The sequence below is a fragment of the Oncorhynchus keta genome, chromosome 25 (assembly GCF_023373465.1).
Source record: "Oncorhynchus keta strain PuntledgeMale-10-30-2019 chromosome 25, Oket_V2, whole genome shotgun sequence".
Taxonomy (NCBI): Eukaryota; Metazoa; Chordata; class Actinopteri; order Salmoniformes; family Salmonidae; genus Oncorhynchus; species Oncorhynchus keta.
This window is the reverse complement of record NC_068445.1, coordinates 33,565,876-33,582,849: the sequence shown is the minus strand read 5'-3', so window position 1 is coordinate 33,582,849 and position 16,974 is coordinate 33,565,876. Positions and strand designations below refer to the sequence as shown.

The 16,974-nt window shown below is 45.3% G+C and overlaps 1 pseudogene; it reads left to right on the top strand.

The window, feature by feature from the left end:
* Nucleotides 1-16,974, top strand: part of LOC118357951 (F-box/LRR-repeat protein 17-like) — a 650,863-nt pseudogene that overhangs the window by 11,355 nt on the left and 622,534 nt on the right.

The window sequence follows — 16,974 nt, the reverse complement described above, 5'->3', positions numbered from 1 at the left end:
GGGCAGGTTGTTGGGCGGCCGGCCGTCACAAGACGCGAGATTTCATCTGGAGAGAGAGGGGAGAAAGAGGTCAGAGCACAGGGTAGGGCAGTGTGAGCAGAACCAGCGGTGTGGTTTGACTTCGCAAACGAGGTTCGGATGTCGTCGACCTTCTTTTCAAAATGGTTGACAAAGTCATCTGCAGAGAGGGAGGAGGGGGGATTCAGGAGGGAGGAGAAGGTGGCAAAGAGCTTCCTAGGGTGAGAGGCAGATGCTTGAAATTTAGAGTGGTAGAAAGTGGCTTTAGCAGCAGAGACAGAGGAGGAAAATGTAGAGACGAGGGAGTGAAAGGATGCCAGGTCCGCAGGGAGGCGAGTTTTCCTCCATTTCCGCTCAGCTGCCCGGAGCCCTGTTCTGTGAGCTCGCAATGAGTCGTCGAGCCACGGAGCGGGAGGGGAGGACCGAGCCGGCCTGGAGGATAGGGGACATAGAGAGTCAAAGGATGCAGAAAGGGAGGAGAGGAGGGTTGAGGAGGCAGAATCAGGAGATAGGTTGGAGAAGGTTTGAGCAGAGGGAAGAGATGATAGGAAGAAAGAGGAGAGAGTAGCGGGGAGAGAGAGCGAAGGTTGGGACGGCGCGATACCATCCGAGTAGGGGCAGTGTGGGAAGTGTTGGATGAGAGCGAGAGGGAAAAGGATACAAGGTAGTGGTCGGAGACTTGGAGGGGAGTTGCAATGGGGTTAGTGGAAGAACAGCATCTAGTAAAGATGAGGTCGAGCGTATTGCCTGCCTTGTGAGTAGGGGGGGAAGGTGAGAGGGTGAGGTCAAAAGAGGAGAGGAGTGGAAAGAAGGAGGCAGAGAGGAATGAGTCAAAGGTAGACGTGGGGAGGTTAAAGTCGCCCAGAACTGTGAGAGGTGAGCCGTCCTCAGGAAAGTTAAGCTTGAAAGGGCTGGTAACTGTGACAGCATGGAATTCAAAGGAGGCGATAGACAGATGGGTAAGGGGAGAAAGAGAGAATGACCACTTGGGAGAGATGAGGATCCCGGTGCCACCACCCCGCTGACCAGAAGCTCTCGGGGTGTGCGAGAACACGTGGGCGGACGAGGAGAAAGCAGTAGGAGTAGCAGTGTTATCTGTGGTGATCCATGTTTCCGTCAGTGCCAAGAAGTCGAGGGACTGGAGGGAGGCATAGGCTGAGATGAACTCTGCCTTGTTGGCCGCAGATCGGCAGTTCCAGAGGCTACCGGAGACTTGGAACTCCACGTGGGTCGTGCGCGCTGGGACCACCAGATTAGGGTGGCCGCGGCCACGCGGTGTGGAGCGTTTGTATGGTCTGTGCAGAGAGGAGAGAACAGGGATAGACAGACACATAGTTGACAGGCTACAGAAGAGGCTACGCTAATGCAAGGGGATTGGAATGACAAGTGGACTACACGTCTCGAATGTTCAGAAAGTTAAGCTTACGTAGCAAGAATCTTATTGACTAAAATGATTAAAATGATACAGTACTGCTGAAGTAGGCTAGCTGGCAGTGGCTGCGTTGTTGACACTACACTAATCAAGTCGTTCCGTTGAGTGTAATAGTTTCTACAGTGCAGCTATTCGGGGGCTAGCTGGCTAGCTAGCAGTGTTGATTACGTTACGTTGTGTTATAAGAACGACAATAGCTGGCTAGCTAACCTAGAAAATCGCTCTAGACTACACAATTATCTTTGATACAAGGACGGCTATGTAGCTAGCTACCTTCTGTTTCCTTGTCAGATCTCTACTGGTTAGCCAGCTCTCACCTTCTGTTTCCTTGTCAGATCTCTACTGGTTAGCCAGGTCCCACCTTCTGTTTCCTTGTCAGATCTCTACTGGTTAGCCAGGTCCCACCTTCTGTTTCCTTGTCAGATCTCTACTGGTTAGCCAGCTTTCACCTTCTATTACCTTGTCAGATCTCTACTGGTTAGCCAGCTTTCACCTTCTGTTACCTTGTCAGATCTCTACTGGTTAGCCAGCTCTCACCTTCTGTTACCTTGTCAGATCTCTACTGGTTAGCCAGCTCTCACCTTCTGTTACCTTGTCAGATCTCTACTGGTTAGCCAGCTTTCACCTTCTGTTACCTTGTCAGATCTCTACTGGTTAGCCAGCTTTCACCTTCTGTTACCTTGTCAGATCTCTACTGGTTAGCCAGCTCTCACCTTCTGTTACCTTGTCAGATCTCTACTGGTTAGCCAGCTTTCACCTTCTGTTACCTTGTCAGATCTCTACTGGTTTGCCAGCTTTCACCTTCTATTACCTTGTCAGATCTCTACTGGTTAGCCAGCTCTCACCTTCTATTACCTTCTCAGATCTCTACTGGTTAGCCAGCTTTCACCTTCTGTTACCTTGTCAGATCTCTACTGGTTCACCAGCTCTCACCTTCTATTACCTTGTCAGATCTCTACTGGTTAGCCAGCTTTCACCTTCTGTTACCTTGTCAGATCTCTACTGGTTAGCCAGCTTTCACCTTCTATTACCTTGTCAGATCTCTACTGGTTAGCCAGCTTTCACCTTCTGTTACCTTGTCAGATCTCTACTGGTTAGCCAGCTCTCACCTCCTGTTACCTTGTCAGATCTCTACTGGTTAGCCAGCTTTCACCTTCTACTACCTTGTCAGATCTCTACTGGTTAGCCAGCTCTCACCTTCTATTACCTTGTCAGATCTCTACTGGTTAGCCAGCTCTCACCTTCTATTACCTTGTCAGATCTCTACTGGTTAGCCAGCTTTCACCTTCTGTTACCTTGTCAGATCTCTACTGGTTCACCAGCTCTCACCTTCTATTACCTTGTCAGATCTCTACTGGTTAGCCAGCTTTCACCTTCTGTTACCTTGTCAGATCTCTACTGGTTAGCCAGCTTTCACCTTCTATTACCTTGTCAGATCTCTACTGGTTAGCCAGCTTTCACCTTCTGTTACCTTGTCAGATCTCTACTGGTTAGCCAGCTCTCACCTCCTGTTACCTTGTCAGATCTCTACTGGTTAGCCAGCTTTCACCTTCTACTACCTTGTCAGATCTCTACTGGTTAGCCAGCTCTCACCTTCTATTACCTTGTCAGATCTCTACTGGTTAGCCAGCTCTCACCTTCTGTTACCTTGTCAGATCTCTACTGGTTAGCCAGCTCTCACCTTCTATTACCTTGTCAGATCTCTACTGGTTAGCCAGCTCTCACCTTCTGTTACCTTGTCAGATCTCTACTGGTTAGCCAGCTTTCACCTTCTATTACCTTGTCAGATCTCTACTGGTTAGCCAGGAGTCTGAACAGACTTAGAGAACAGCTATTTTTGGGCTCCAGTGATTTCTGAGTTCCTCAGGTGAAGTTCTGATGTTTGGGTCTCTATCTCTTTTTCTCTCACTATTTCTCTCTCTCTTTCCTGCACCCACGCTCTTTTTTTCTCTCTCTTCTCCCTGACGGTTCTCTGTGTCCACACAGAACAAGGTGAACTGGCTGGTTTGAACTGGATTAACGTTTCTCTCTGCTATGCTGCGCGTGGGAAGAAGAAAGAGAACTTTCAAAAAGTGGGTTTTTAAAGAGATGTTGGGATCACCTGTAAAGAATTACAGTATGTTTGTGTTCTCCTATTTGACTTGTTCATAGTTAGACTCTGTCAGAGTTGTAGCTATTTGTTGTTGTCTGTTTTCAGACCTTGTTTTGAGCTCTTGTTGAATTGCAATATTCTTGTACTCTCTCTGTCTACCTCAGAGGATAAAGACTTACAGAATACCAAACTCCTCCTCATCATCATATTAATGTGTCCTAGGAGAGAGACGTCCTGGAAGTTGAGCTGAGAGTTTTATAAATGCAATTCAGACAAGGCCTATCTTCTCAACAGATCACACCCATTCTTCTGCTTGAATAATTCTATTCCATTAGTCCTTTAAATTAAACACGAGTATATCGCAATTTTAGGAACATTTTGCAACATAGGCACTTTTCTCTCTCTCTCTTTTAATTTCCCGCCCGCCTCTCCTTTCCTGATGGAATCAAAGCACATTTGTTTTAATTTTCCATTGAGGTGATAGAATATGAACACACACACACTCGGTTCTGATTAAACACAGTTTCAATTAGCTTAAATGTGTGTAAGTGTAAATGGATTTGGAGATGACCTACAATAGATTACCGTGTGCCCTCAATTTAGATCTAATTAGTCGCAAATGTGAATTTTCCTCTCCTTTTTCCCTGAGACCTGTCCATCTTGGCTAATCCTCCCAGCTTGTCAGAGGGTGGAGTGTGACGGCTATATTTGTGTGAACAGACCACAGAACACGGACCACAGAACACATTCCACAGAACACGGACCACAGAACACGGACCACAGAACACGGACCACAGAACACGGACCACAGAACACATTCCACAGAACACGGACCACAGAACACGGACCACAGAACACGGACCACAGAACACATTCCACAGAACACGGACCACAGAACACGTTCCACAGAACACGGACCACAGAACACGGACCACAGAACACGGACCACAGAACACATTCCACAGAACACGGACCACAGAACACATTCCACAGAACACGGACCACAGAACACGGACCACAGAACACGGACCTCGAACACGGACCACAGAACACATTCCACAGAACACGGACCACAGAACACGGACCACAGAACACATTCCACAGAACACGGACCACAGAACAACGACCACAGAACACGGACCACAGAACACGGACCACAGAACACGGACCACAGAACACATTCCACAGAACACGGATCAAAGAACACGGACCACAGAACACGGACCACAGAACACATTCCACAGAACACGGACTACAGAACACGGACCACAGAACACGGACCACAGAACACGGACCACAGAACACGGACCACAGAACACGGACCACAGAAGACATTCCACAGAACACGGACCTCAGAACACGGACCACAGAACACATTCCACAGAACACGGACCACAGAACACGGACCACAGAACACATTCCACAGAACACGGACCACAGAACACGGACCACAGAACACGGACCACAGAACACGGACCACAGAACACGGACCTCAGAACACGGACCACAGAACACGGACCACAGAACACATTCCACAGAACACGGACCACAGAACACATTCCACAGAACACGGACCACAGAACACGGACCACAGAACACGGACCACAGAACACGGACCACAGAACACATTCCACAGAACACGGACCACAGAACACGGACCACAGAACACGGACCACAGAACACGGACCACAGAACACGGACCACAGAACACGGACCACAGAACACGGACCACAGAACACGGACCACAGAACACGGACCACAGAACACGGACCTCAGAACACGGACCACAGAACACGGACCTCAGAACACGGACCACAGAACGCTCTGGGTGATGAGGTGTCACATGAAATGGCATCTGTTTAGCCATTGGTCGGTCACAGATACCTCATCTCCCTCCCTGATAGGCTGACAGCTTGTGAACATTACAGTGTAGTTAAAACCAGACAAGTGGTCCGATGCGGTGAGTGATCTGTATATTTTTTTGCTATATCAGATTGAACTGGCCACAACAAAGGCAGAACAGGGGAACAGGTAATGAATATTCTTAGTTCTAGGATATCTATTCTGACACAACACCCAACTGGTTAGTTTAAACACAGGGAGACACATGGGAAAGGCTGGTCAAAATGTACACGTTCTTGGAAAACCTGTCCCAGGAAGTATTTTGGAATGATTAGAGATAAGCAGGACCGACTGACCAGCGGACTGGAGGAACGCTCTCCACAGCCAGCCTTCTTCCCTCCCAGTGACAGTCTCCTGTCTGTGACATGGACGATGTGTCTACTTTGGCTGGAACATGTTGTTGGGATGACGTGACATTACTCGCTACTGGACATGAAGGATTACAAAGGACAGGAACTGACTCACTCTATCTCTGTGTCTCTGTCTCTCTCTCCCCCAATGTTATCTCTCTCTCACTCGCTCTCTGTCTCTCTCATCCCTCATTTTCTCCCTCTCCCCCATGTTATCACTCTCTCACTCTCTCTCTGTGTCTCTGTCTCTTTCTCTCTCACCCCTCATTTCTCTCTCTCCCCCAATGTTATCTCTCTCTCACTCCCTCTCTGTGTCTGTCTTTCTCACCCCCTCATTTTCTCCCCTACATGTTATCACTCTTTGTGTCTTTGTCTCCTCTGTCTCACTCTCTCTCACCCACTCATTTTCTCTCTTCCCATGTTATCTCTCTCTCACACTCTCTGTGTCTCTCTGCCTCTCTCTCTCTCTCTGCCTCTCTCTCTCTGCCCCCTTCCCCTCTCTGTGGTTGTCTATCGTTGAGGTAACCACCAGTTAGATCTGCTGTGTTTCTGAGCTGACAGGAAGCTGGTTCCTGTATCTCCTATCTCCCAACACAGGGGAACATGCTATTGGATGCCCCCCCCTCCACTCCCCAGGTGATTCAGTTGAAAATTGGCACTATTTTCCCAATTTCCCTCATCTCCCAGACTCCCCCTTTCCCTCACCTCCCAGACTCTCCTTTTTCCCTCACCTCCCAGACTCCCACATCCCTTATTTTCTCCCCTTGCTCCCCCTTTCCTTCTTACCCTCATATACCTTACACTTCTCCCTGTCTCGATTTATTACCCCCTTTCACTCTGTTAGGTCTCCTTCCACCTCTCTCTCACCTCTTCCTCTCTCTCCCTCCTGTTTCTCTCCTGTTCTTTCTTTTCCTCTCTCTCTTCCCTCTGTGTGTTTGTGTACTCTCATTTCCTCTCTCGCCTGCATTCTTTGAAGTCTAGCTATCGATCCGTCAGAAAACCAGTGAAAGCTGTTTCATGTGGTTAGGAGTGAGGACCCTCTGTTGGGGGTCATCCAGTTGATCATCTCTCAGGTTCACAAGTCATCGGGTCTATTAATGCTGTGTTTCCTCTGACGGCCTGGCTGGTGGACTGGACCTAAACATACTGCTATCAATATGGAGGAAGAAGAGAGGAAAGAAGAAAATGGAGAGAGGCGAGCGATGAGTTTTGTAAATGTCACGACTGGCCTCTAGATATGAGTGTCTGTGAAGTGAACTGTCCATTTGAGCTGTTCTGGGGATTACAATGTGACAGTCCATGTCGGACAAAGAGACTGGTTGGAAGAAATGACTGTGGTTTAAAAAAGGTTCCCCTGGCGACAGGAAATAATTTGTACGAGTGAGAGGTTGTTCAGATTAAGGCTTGGTGTTTGTTATGTAGCTGGTAGGGATGGACATTTTGAAGTTTCACTATTCGAATATGATAATATTTTGCTGCACTTCCCATCCTCGTCTACAACTCCATTCCACACGGTGTCAGAGGAAGGCCCTAAAAATTGTCAAAGACTCCCGCCACCCAAGTCAGTCTGTTCTCTCTACTACCTCACGACAAGCAGTACCAGAGTGCCAGGTCTGGGACCAAAAGTCTCCTGAACAGCTTCTACTCCAAAGCCATTAGATTGCTAAACATTTAATTAAGCGGCTACCTGGACTTTCTGCTTTTCACCCCCTACCTACAAATACATTTGACCTCAATCAATCACCTAACCAAACCTACAAATACATATTACCTCAATCAATCACCTAACCAAACATACATGTACATATTACCTCAATCAATCACCTAACCAAACCTACATGTACATTTTACCTCAATCAATCACCTAATCAAACCTACAAATACATTTTACCTCAATCAATCACCTAACCAAACCTACATGTACATTTAACCTCAAACAATCAATCAATCACCTAACCAAACCTACATGTACATATTACCTCAATCAATCACCTAACCAAACCTACAAATACATGTTACCTCAATCAATCAATCACCTAACCAAACCTACAAGTACATATTACCTAAATCAATCACCTAACCAAACTACAAATACATATTACCTCAATCAATCACCTAAAAAACCCTACATGTACATATTACCTCAATCAATCACCTAACCAAACCTACATGTACATATTACCTCAATCAATCACCTAACCAAACCTACATGTACATATTACCTCAATCAATCACCTAACCAAACCTACATGTACATATTACCTCAATTAATCAATCAATCAATCAATCAATCAATCACCTAACCAAACCTACATGTACATATTACCTCAATTAATCAATCAATCAATCAATCAATCAATCAATCAATCAATCAATCACCTAACCAAACCTACATGTACATATTACCTCAATCAATCAATCAATCAATCAATCAATCAATCAATCAATCAATCAATCAATCACCTAACCAAACCTACATGTACATATTACCTCAATCAATCACCTAACCAAACCTACATGTACATATTACCTCAATCAATCAATCAATCAATCAATCAATCAATCACCTAACCAAACCTACAAGTACATATTACCTCATTCAATCACCCCAACTATTTCATATCCCAGTCCACTGACTCGGTACCGGTACTCCTTGAATATTTTTTATTTATTTAACCTTTATTTATACAGGTTTTTTGTCATTGAGATAAAGTCTCTTTTCAAAGAGAGACCTGGTCCAATAGCAGCAGGGGGAACAATGTTTCAGACTAAACAACTTACATACACTAACACAACATTAAACAAAACTATAAACACACATACAGTACAACAATTACATATTACATTAAAAACACAAACATCTTGACTAAAAACAGCTGGCCTAAAAACAATTACACTCTTCTATGTTGTATACATCGATCAAGTGTTAAAACTCCACCAACGAAACTAGATCATCACATTTTAAAATGTTCAGGAGAGAATTCCAGGACCACTGTAACTAAAACTATTTCTACCATGTCCTGTTCTAATTTTTGGTACTGTTAGAAGCAAATCCGAATGGGACCGTAATTGATATTTATTTACTGACCCGACTAAAAAAGAACAGAGATAAAATGGCATTTTACCCAATATGGCCTTACTTTTTATTTAAGAAAAGTGTATACCAGTGCTTAAGCCTAAGCAAGGTCCATTGCGACCAGCCAACAGAGCTGTAGAGATCACAATGATGTGTTAGACGTTTCTGATTAGTAATGAACCTGAGGGCTGCATGATACACTGAATCAAGTGCTCTCAGGGTAGTGGCTGAGGCCTGCATATATATTACATCACTAAAATCTAATAACCGACAGTAATGTACATCGTACCAGCTCCTTCCTGGCCTCAAATGAAAAAGAGGCCGTATGCCCGTAATAAAATCCTATTTTCAGCTTGAGCTTCCTTATCAAGTTCTCTACATGCAGAGTGAAGCTCAGCTTATCATCAACCCACACACCCAAATATTTGTACACTTTAACTTGCTCTATAGTATGTCCAGCCAATGTAGCAATGACATGATTTGTAACATGCTTGGCATTTGAAAATACCATGCATTTTCTTTTACCTGAGTTTATAATCAGCTTTAAATCATACAGGTTATGTTATATGATGTTAAATGCTCTTTGGGAATTTTCAAAAGCTAAAGATAAACTCCTACCACTTGAATAAAAAACTGTATCATCTGCATAAAAATTAACATCTGTTGTTTCAATAAGATCCCCAATGTTATTGATATACAAAATGAACAACAGTTGGCCCAAAATAGAACCTTGCAGAACACCTGAGCACACCTCTATGGACTCAGATTTACAACCATATGCACATACACATTGTGTACGATTTGATAGGTATTTTATAAACCAATCTAGAGCCTGACCAGTAATTACACAACATTTGAACCTTTGCACTAACACAGCATGGTCCACGGTGTCAAAAGCCTTTGACAAATCAACAAAAACAGACACACAATGTAACTTCTTATCAAAAGCACAGTGGATGTCATTTAAAACCTTCAATGTTGCTGAAACAGTGCTGTGGCCAGACCTAAAACCTGATTCGCATTCCATTTAAAATGTTGTTTTCTTGGAAGTAGGTCTTTAGCTGCCTACTAACTAAGGACTCCAGTACCTTTGACAATACAGGCAATTTTGATATGAGTCGATAGTTGTCAAGTAGCGAGGGATCTCCACCTTTCAGGAGAGGCAGTACAAAAGCAGATTTCCATAACTTGGAGATTTCCTTAACATCAAGCGTGAGGTTAAAAATACATGTTAAGGGGGAGCAATGATGTCTGCAGCTAGGTGTAGGAGGCTATGCAGTCTATGCAGTCTAGTTCATCAGGGCCAGGGGATTTATTTTTATCAATTTCTTTCAGGGCTTTACACACTTCTGAAACAGAGAAGGATTAAAGGAGAACCTGGTGAAGGAGAGGACAGGGGTGTCAGGTACATTTACACACTTCTGAAACAGAGAAGGATGAAAAGGAGAACCTGGTGAAGGAGAGCACAGGGGTGTCAGGTACATTTACACACTTCTGAAACAGAGAAGGATGAAAAGGAGAACCTGGTGAAGGAGAGCACAGGGGTGTCAGGTACATTTACACACTTCTGAAACAGAGAAGGATTAAAGGAGAACCTGGTGAAGGAGAGCACAGGGGTGTCAGGTACATTTACACACTTCTGAAACAGAGAAGGATTAAAGGAGAACCTGGTGAAGGAGAGCACAGGGGTGTCAGGTACATTTACACACTTCTGAAACAGAGAAGGATGAAAAGGAGAACCTGGTGAAGGAGAGCACAGGGGTGTCAGGTACATTTACACACTTCTGAAACAGAGAAGGATGAAGAGGAGAACCTGGTGAAGGAGTGCACAGGGGTGTCAGGTACATTTACACACTTCTGAAACAGAGAAGGATGAAGAGGAGAACCTGGTGAAGGAGAGCACAGGGGTGTCAGGTACATTTACACACTTCTGAAACAGAGAAGGATGAAAAGGAGAACCTGGTGAAGGAGAGCACAGGGGTGTCAGGTACATTTACACACTTCTGAAACAGAGAAGGATGAAAAGGAGAACCTGGTGAAGGAGAGGACAGGGGTGTCAGGTACATTTACACACTTCTGAAACAGAGAAGGATGAAAAGGAGAACCTGGTGAAGGAGAGGACAGGGGTGTCAGGTACATTTACACACTTCTGAAACAGAGAAGGATTAAAGGAGAACCTGGTGAAGGAGAGCACAGGGGTGTCAGGTACATTTACACACTTCTGAAACAGAGAAGGATGAAAAGGAGAACCTGGTGAAGGAGAGCACAGGGGTGTCAGGTACATTTACACACTTCTGAAACAGAGAAGGATGAAAAGGAGAACCTGGTGAAGGAGAGGACAGGGGTGTCAGGTACATTTACACACTTCTGAAACAGAGAAGGATGAAGAGGAGAACCTGGTGAAGGAGAGGACAGGGGTGTCAGGTACATTTACACACTTCTGAAACAGAGAAGGATGGAAAGGAGAACCTGGTGAAGGAGAGGACAGGGGTGTCAGGTACATTTACACACTTCTGAAACAGAGAAGGATGAAAAGGAGAACCTGGTGAAGGAGAGCACAGGGTGTCAGGTACATTTACACACTTCTGCACAGGGGTGTCAGGTACATTTACACACTTCTGAAACAGAGAAGGATTAAAGGAGAACCTGGTGAAGGAGAGCACAGGGGTGTCAGGTACATTTACACACTTCTGACACAGAGAAGGATGAAAAGGATAACCTGGTGAAGGAGAGCACAGGGGTGTCAGGTACATTTACACACTTCTGAAACAGAGAAGGATGAAAAGGAGAACCTGGTGAAGGAGAGGACAGGGGTGTCAGGTACATTTACACACTTCTGAAACAGAGAGGGATGAAGAGGAGAACCTGGTGAAGGAGAGGACAGGGGTGTCAGGTACATTTACACACTTCTGAAACAGAGAAGGATGAAAAGGAGAACCTGGTGAAGGAGAGGACAGGGGTGTCAGGTACATTTACACACTTCTGAAACAGAGAAGGATGAAAAGGAGAACCTGGTGAAGGAGAGCACAGGGGTGTCAGGTACATTTACACACTTCTGAAACAGAGAAGGATTAAAGGAGAACCTGGTGAAGGAGTGCACAGGGGTGTCAGGTACATTTACACACTTCTGACACAGAGAAGGATGAAAAGGAGAACCTGGTGAAGGAGAGCACAGGGGTGTCAGGTACATTTACACACTTCTGAAACAGAGAAGGATGAAAAGGAGAACCTGGTGAAGGAGAGGACAGGGGTGTCAGGTACATTTACACACTTCTGAAACAGAGAAGGATGAAAAGGAGAACCTGGTGAAGGAGAGCACAGGGGTGTCAGGTACATTTACACACTTCTGAAACAGAGAAGGATTAAAGGAGAACCTGGTGAAGGAGAGCACAGGGGTGTCAGGTACATTTACACACTTCTGAAACAGAGAAGGATGAAAAGGAGAACCTGGTGAAGGAGAGCACAGGGGTGTCAGGTACATTTACACACTTCTGAAACAGAGAAGGATGAAAAGGAGAACCTGGTGAAGGAGAGCACAGGGGTGTCAGGTACATTTACACACTTCTGAAACAGAGAAGGATTAAAGGAGAACCTGGTGAAGGAGAGCACAGGGGTGTCAGGTACATTTACACACTTCTGAAACAGAGAAGGATGAAAAGGAGAACCTGGTGAAGGAGAGCACAGGGGTGTCAGGTACATTTACACACTTCTGAAACAGAGAAGGATGAAAAGGAGAACCTGGTGAAGGAGAGCACAGGGGTGTCAGGTACATTTACACACTTCTGAAACAGAGAAGGATGAAAAGGAGAACCTGGTGAAGGAGAGCACAGGGGTGTCAGGTACATTTACACACTTCTGAAACAGAGAAGGATTAAAGGAGAACCTGGTGAAGGAGAGCACAGGGGTGTCAGGTACATTTACACACTTCTGAAACAGAGAAGGATGAAAAGGAGAACCTGGTGAAGGAGAGCACAGGGGTGTCAGGTACATTTACACACTTCTGAAACAGAGAAGGATGAAAAGGAGAACCTGGTGAAGGAGAACACAGGGGTGTCAGGTACATTTACACACTTCTGAAACAGAGAAGGATGAAGAGGAGAACCTGGTGAAGGAGAGCACAGGGGTGTCAGGTACATTTACACACTTCTGAAACAGAGAAGGATGAAAAGGAGAACCTGGTGAAGGAGAACACAGGGGTGTCAGGTACATTTACACACTTCTGAAACAGAGAAGGATGAAAAGGAGAACCTGGTGAAGGAGAACACAGGGGTGTCAGGTACATTTACACACTTCTGAAACAGAGAAGGATGAAGAGGAGAACCTGGTGAAGGAGAGGACAGGGGTGTCTGGTACATTTACACACTTTTGAAACAGATAAGGATGAAAGGAGAACCTGGTGAAGGAGAGCACAGGGGTGTCAGGTACATTTACACACTTCTGAAACAGAGAAGGATGAAAAGGAGAACCTGGTGAAGGAGAGCACAGGGGTGTCAGGTACATTTACACACTTCTGAAACAGAGAAGGATGAAAAGGAGAACCTGGTGAAGGAGAGCACAGGGGTGTCAGGTACATTTACACACTTCTGAAACAGAGAAGGATGAAAAGGAGAACCTGGTGAAGGAGAGCACAGGGGTGTCAGGTACATTTACACACTTCTGAAACAGAGAAGGATGAAAAGGAGAACCTGGTGAAGGAGAGCACAGGGGTGTCAGGTACATTTACACACTTCTGAAACAGAGAGGGATGAAGAGGAGAACCTGGTGAAGGAGAGGACAGGGGTGTCAGGTACATTTACACACTTCTGAAACAGAGGATTAAAGGAGAACCTGGTGAAGGAGAGGACAGGGGTGTCAGGTACATTTACACACTTCTGAAACAGAGAAGGATGAAAAGGAGAACCTGGTGAAGGAGAGCACAGGGGTGTCAGGTACATTTACACACTTCTGAAACAGAGAAGGATGAAAAGGAGAACCTGGTGAAGGAGAGCACAGGGGTGTCAGGTACATTTACACACTTCTGAAACAGAGAAGGATGAAAAGGAGAACCTGGTGAAGGAGAGCACAGGGGTGTCAGGTACATTTACACACTTCTGAAACAGATAAGGATGAAATGAGAACCTGGTGAAGGAGAGGACAGGGGTGTCAGGTACATTTACACACTTCTGAAACAGATAAGGATGAAAGGAGAACCTGGTGAAGGAGAGCACAGGGGTGTCAGGTACATTTACACACTTCTGAAACAGAGAAGGATTAAAGGAGAACCTGGTGAAGGAGAGCACAGGGGTGTCAGGTACATTTACACACTTCTGAAACAGAGGATTAAAGGAGAACCTGGTGAAGGAGAGGACAGGGGTGTCAGGTACATTTACACACTTCTGAAACAGAGAAGGATGAAAAGGAGAACCTGGTGAAGGAGAGCACAGGGGTGTCAGGTACATTTACACACTTCTGAAACAGAGAAGGATGAAAAGGAGAACCTGGTGAAGGAAAGGACAGGGGTGTCAGGTACATTTACACACTTCTGAAACAGAGAAGGATGAAAAGGAGAACCTGGTGAAGGAGAGCACAGGGGTGTCAGGTACATTTACACACTTCTGAAACAGATAAGGATGAGAAGGAGAACCTGGTGAAGGAGAGGACAGGGGTGTCAGGTACATTTACACACTTCTGAAACAGAGAAGGATGAAAGGAGAACCTGGTGAAGGAGAGCACAGGGGTGTCAGGTACATTTACACACTTCTGAAACAGAGAAGGATTAAAGGAGAACCTGGTGAAGGAGAGGACAGGGGTGTCAGGTACATTTACACACTTCTGAAACAGAGAAGGATTAAAGGAGAACCTGGTGAAGGAGAGGACAGGGGTGTCAGGTACATTTACACACTTCTGAAACAGAGAAGGATGAAAAGGAGAACCTGGTGAAGGAGAGGACAGGGGTGTCAGGTACATTTACACACTTCTGAAACAGAGAAGGATTAAAGGAGAACCTGGTGAAGGAGAGCACAGGGGTGTCAGGTACATTTACACACTTCTGACACAGAGAAGGATTAAAGGAGAACCTGGTGAAGGAGAGCACAGGGGTGTCAGGTACATTTACACACTTCTGAAACAGAGAAGGATTAAAGGAGAACCTGGTGAAGGAGAGCACAGGGGTGTCAGGTACATTTACACACTTCTGAAACAGAGAAGGATGAAAAGGAGAACCTGGTGAAGGAGAGCACAGGGGTGTCAGGTACATTTACACACTTCTGAAACAGAGAAGGATTAAAGGAGAACCTGGTGAAGGAGAGCACAGGGGTGTCAGGTACATTTACACACTTCTGAAACAGAGAAGGATGAAGAGGAGAACCTGGTGAAGGAGAGCACAGGGGTGTCAGGTACATTTACACACTTCTGAAACAGAGAAGGATGAAAAGGAGAACCTGGTGAAGGAGAGCACAGGGGTGTCAGGTAAATTCCTTTGACCTTTTCAAATAAACTGCCTGTATCTAAAACATGCTGGTTCAAGGCTTTCAGAATGGAGGTTCTGTCAGTTACAATCTGTGTGTCAATCAACAATTGTTTAGGAAGCTGTGTATCTTTTCTGCACTCCAAACCTTTCACTACTTGCCAAAATTTTGGATGGATTATTTACATTTTGTGAAGTAGATTTCACGAAGACGTTTACGAGCCATCCAGTCATCTGCCAAACCAGTCCCTCTTGCTTTAGCCCACATAGCCTGTGTATAGTCTCGTTATTATTATTATTTTATTGTGTTACTATTTAATTTTTATTTTCATACTTTTATCTGCATTGTTGGGAAAGGGCACGTAAGTCAGCAACTCACTGTGAAGTCTACACGTAAGTCAGCAACTCACTGTGAAGTCTACACGTAAGTCAGCATTTCACTGTGAAGTCTACACGTAAGTCAGCATTTCACGGTGAAGTCTACACGTAAGTCAGCATTTCACGGTGAAGTCTACACGTAAGTCAGCATTTCACGGTGAAGTCTACACGTAAGTCAGCATTTCATGGTGAAGTCTACATAAGTCAGCATTTCACGGTGAAGTCTACACGTAAGTCAGCATTTCACGGTGAAGTCTACATAAGTCAGCATTTCACAGTGAAGTCTACACGTAAGTCAGCATTTCACGGTGAAGTCTACACGTAAGTCAGCATTTCATGGTGAAGTCTACCCGTAAGTCAGCATTTCACGGTGAAGTCTACACGTAAGTCAGCATTTCACGGTGAAGTCTACACGTAAGTCAGCAACTCACTGTGAAGTCTACACGTAAGTCAGCATTTCACGGTGAAGTCTACACGTAAGTCAGCATTTCACGGTGAAGTCTACACGTAAGTCAGCATTTCACGGTGAAGTCTACACGTAAGTCAGCATTTCACGGTGAGGTCTACACGTAAGTCAGCTTTTCACGGTGAGGTCTACACGTAAGTCAGCTTTTCACGGTGAGGTCTACACGTAATTCAGCATTTCACGGTGAAGTCTACACGTAAGTCAGCTTTTCACGGTGAGGTATACACGTAAGTCAGCTTTTCACGGTGAGGTCTACACGTAAGTCAGCTGTTCACGGTGAGGTCTACACGTAAGTCAGCTTTTCACGGTGAGGTCTACACGTAAGTCAGCTTTTCACGGTGAAGTCTACACCTAAGTCAGCATTTCACGGTGAGGTCTACACGTAAGTCAGCTTTTCACGGTGAGGTCTACACGTAATTCAGCTTTTCACGGTGAGGTCTACACGTAAGTCAGCTTTTCACGGTGAGGTCTACACGTAAGTCAGCTTTTCACGGTGAGGTCTACACGTAAGTCAGCTTTTCACGGTGAAGTCTACACGTAAGTCAGCATTTCACGGTGAGGTCTACACGTAAGTCAGCTTTTCACGGTGAGGTCTACACGTAAGTCAGCTTTTCACGGTGAGGTCTACACGTAAGTCAGCTTTTCACGGTGAGGTCTACACGTAAGTCAGCTTTTCACGGTGAGGTCTACACGTAAGTCAGCTTTTCACGGTGAAGTCTACACGTAAGTCAGCATTTCACGGTGAAGTCTACACGTAAGTCAGCTTTTCACGGTGAGGTCTACACGTAAGTCAGCTTTTCACGGTGAGGTCTACA